The 4,139-nt window shown below is 39.1% G+C and overlaps 1 pseudogene; it reads left to right on the top strand.

Annotated features, from left to right (window-relative positions):
- Window positions 1-2,382: 2,382 nt before the first annotated feature.
- On the top strand, window positions 2,383-3,225 carry LOC104417942 (annotated as a pseudogene).
- The last annotated feature ends 914 nt before the right edge of the window (window positions 3,226-4,139 follow it).

Below are 4,139 nucleotides of genomic sequence, written 5' to 3'. Positions count from 1 at the left end.
GTACTGTGCGAATTGGTCTTGGGTCCTGAGAGTTCCAGGTCGGTCCAACCCGGACTAATCCTGAGTGTGTATATATATTACTTATAATTTTTTTTATATAGGGAAAACCTTAAAAAAAAAACGGCGTCAACAATATTAAATAGCTCTTTAGTGAGGAGTTCAAGTAATTTTATATTATTCTTTAATAATTTAGATTTTTAATGTCTTTTACGGCATCAATAGTCATAATTTATGAAGGAGAAAAATGTTTTTGTGAAGAGTCCTCACAGCATCCAAAAAGACATAAACAACTCCTTATGGCATCATTCTCTAGTATTCGTTTTCTTCTATCTTATTTGTCCTATTAGTCTTCAATTTGCCAAAATTGAAAGAAACAACTTCTCCGCTCAGCACTTGACACTCGCCTCACTCGCTTTGAGTCACTCGTGCCGCTCATCACTTAATGCTCGCTTGGCTTGTTACTTCCCGCTCGACATTCAATGCTTATTATGTTCGATGATCACCCCACTTGACCCTCACCACTTGCTTTTCTTAGCTGACCTTGCTCGTTATTGAACCCATTTGATCGATATGGCCCTCGGTTGCCTTTTTAAGGAATACAAAAAATGAAATAAAAAATTATTAGTTGGTCCTGAGTTGATCTTGAAACTGGACCAAACCCATTGGGTCAGTTCGGTTCTCAATCATTTTTTTAAAAAGTACAAAAAATGAAATAAAAAATTATTGGTTGGTCCTAGTTGACCTTGAAACCGGACTAAACCCATTGGGTCAGTTTGGTCTTCAATCGCTTTTTTAAGGAGTATAAAAAAATGAAATAAAAAATTATCGATTGGTCTCGGGTTGACCTTAAAACTGGACTAAATCCATTGGGTCGATCCCGTCGTCAGTTCAAGCTCAATAGGGTCAATTCTCGGTCCTAAAAATTGAGGTCCAGCACTGTGCGGGTTAGTCCTAGGGTTAGGGGGCGGACCAGCCCAACCCGGACCATGCTCACCCCTACTTGTCCTTCACCATCTCCAAATATTTATTCAATTCCAAGGTCGGTGGAAGCACCGGCAATTCCAATTTCAAAAGCTATAAGGCATTTATCCTTAAGATTGTTGGAAAAATGATTAGAATACATATAGTAATAATAATGATTGGAAATATATTACAAGAGATTAGAAAATAAAAAGAAATGTCTGAGACATGCAAACACTATCCTTAAGGATAATCCGTCCCTCGGAGTACGAAACTCGGTGCGTAAGACTTTAGTGGCTATCTTCCCAAGATATAACAGACATTCCTCTATACTCCGCACTGAATATTAGAAGGAAACAAAACAATCATGCCGCATAAGGCAGTCAATGTAAAAGAGAATCAATCATCACTGGCCATCACCTCTATAGCTCAAAAATCTCTCTCTCTCACTCTTGCTTGCTCATCATGGCGATCATCTCTTATTCATTGTATAGACTATTGAGTTCAATTTACTTACTGACAAATTTAGATAGGAACCTAATATTCATAGCCTAAGAAACCATACTGTCACCATGTGCATGACAAATAATCACTGAGGAAACTTAAAAAATTTATTGCAGAAAGATACTTCACTTTGATGTTCCCTCTAAATAAGATAGCTTCAAGCATGATATCTACACAAATCTTCTCAACAATTCGACCAAAATCCAAATTTGTTGTTATTTATTTATTTTATTTATTTTAGATTTTAGGGGACAAATCATCATCAATATCATCATCATCATTAGCTTTTAATGTGAAAAAATAGACCATATCTTTCATCTAAAATTACAACTGACATTACCTTTTAAAGGTCTCACATTAGATTACAAATTAACTTGAATTATACAATGTGATTTCGGCTATACTAATCACGTCCTCCGATGCAACCTGATCTTCTTAAATGGAAAATGGATCCTAGTATAATAATGTCAAGTCTTTAACGCCGAAGGATTAATCTATACTTTCTACTATAATAAGTTGTTAAAAAAAAAAAAAGAAGACAAATCCCCCACCCGATACTCTAGATTTCAAAGAATAATTTATTTGCTTTATTATTAACCCACTATCACCGCTAAAAACCAACGGCGAATGAGGCACAGAAGTTCTTGAACAGGTTTGCATTTTCCATTTCTGAATATAATTTAAATAACCATTTAAAAATAAATAAATAAAATTCTCGTTGCGTTGTTAAGAGCTTCCCGGTCTCTGCTCTGTATCCTTCTTGTCCGAAGAGTGTAAACCCATAAACCCAAAACCCCTCCACTCTCCTTCGTTTCATCTCCGTCCGAGGACAAGCCCCGAGTCCGTGTAAAATCTCCTCCTCCTAATTGCATTTTTTCTGTAATATATCTGTGAAAGTCTCCACCGTGGTTTGGCTTCATGAAGTTGGTAAGTCTCTCTTTAACTGGTGTTCTAGTGCACCTCCTTCTGTCAATCGACGTATCCGGTCTTCAAATTCAGTTTGATTTGAATTTGGAACATACCCTCTTATGCAGACGTGCTTGAGCAGAGGTAGAGGTTTTTACTTTCCCCAATGTCACATGCTGAGTGTCCGTGGGTTTAGGATCCTGATTTATTGTCCCCTGGACCTGTCTCCTCTCACTGCTTTCGCCCCTATACCTCCCGGATTTTCTGCTGTGCAAGATGAAGAAGATTTTGGACATTCGGTTGATAAATCTGATGGCTGTGAATCTGGGAATGAAGAGAGGGAGGATACTGAGAACCCCATGAATGCGAAGGCTTTTATTCGTTCTGAACCGTGGTACGAAACCGTGGCGAGCCTACACTTGTGGAATCTCTCGTTCATTGATGTTGTGTTGATCTCGAGCCCCACCAGGATGCTCGGGTTGCCGTTTCTTACTCGAGCGAAGGGCTTCTCGGCAAAGGTAATCTTCATCTCGTTGATTGACATTTGAAGTAATTTTTACGTATACGGTTGAGTGTCAATTTAACTATCGCTTGGTCTTGAATTTGTGCGTTAAAGGATTGTAACTTGCTTAAGATCCATGCTTTTACCTTAGGTATATGTAACCGAGGCAGCAGTGAAACTTGGGAAACTTATGATGGAATGAGGAATTCAGGCAGTTGTATGGATCTGAAGATTTCACTAGTCCTTACCGGATGAAGTGGGAGGAGCTGGAATCACTTCCTCCTGCACTGAAGGAGATAGTATTGGGCACTAATGGGATTGAGATTGGTGGATGGATGCCATTGTATAGGTAAGGAACAACCTTCGTGTGGTGGTTCTGTTCTGTAGCTAAATCGCATTTAAGATGTGGCTTGATAGTTTATCATGGCTTAGATCCTCATTGTAACTATCTGCAAAGCACAAATACTAGTTTTTCTCTCGGCCCCTCCCTTAGTCAGAATAGAGCCCAAGCTTTTTAATGGGCATCAGGTCCAGATTAAATTTTGATGTTGAGAGTTTGTCCTACGGCCAAGGCTTAAAATGCCTTTTCTTGTTAGATGACTTTCTTGATAGGTCATGCATCTCTAAATTAAATGCGCAAAGGCTCACATATTGTGGTCAGAAGCTTTGGCCGTTGAAGATTATGAAGCATTGGTATCCTTGTATTTTCCGAGTTGTGATCATGCTTGTTTCATAATGCATCTTACCTTCCTTCCTAGAAACTGCATTTTCGTTTGTTTGATAACCTTTTAAGAGATAGTGATGAAGTGCCTCTTGGTGCAGCTGACGTAGAGGATTATGTTAAGAAGGTTCAAAGACTCAAATAAGTGGAAGTGGCATCCTACAACGGTATAATAAGGATGCGTTTGATAACCATTCTATTCTCATAAACAATTTCCACCTAGAAATGATTTTTTTTTTTAATTCCTGGGAACAATTTTTAAGCATTTGAAGACATTTGGTAACTGTCTAATAATTTTATTAATCTCTTTTCTCTTTTTTCCTTTTCATCTTCTCCTTCCTTTAGTCACTAGCCATGGCCAAGGATCAGCCAAACGAGGGCTAGCGACCTCGTGGGTGCATTGCCGGCCCCTAGTGACTTGAGCCACAATGAGGCTTGTCGGCTCCAATCTCTCTATGAGCTAAGTGAGATCAGGCAACATCGACTTGGCAGTGGCCCAGCAAGGCTTGGCCTCGCCAGATCTGGGCGAGGTCGATCTCACCTAGC

The sequence above is a fragment of the Eucalyptus grandis genome, chromosome 8 (genome assembly GCF_016545825.1).
Source record: "Eucalyptus grandis isolate ANBG69807.140 chromosome 8, ASM1654582v1, whole genome shotgun sequence".
Taxonomy (NCBI): domain Eukaryota; kingdom Viridiplantae; phylum Streptophyta; class Magnoliopsida; order Myrtales; family Myrtaceae; genus Eucalyptus; species Eucalyptus grandis.
The sequence above is the reverse complement of the archived record's forward strand: the minus strand, read 5'-3'. Positions and strand labels throughout refer to the sequence as shown.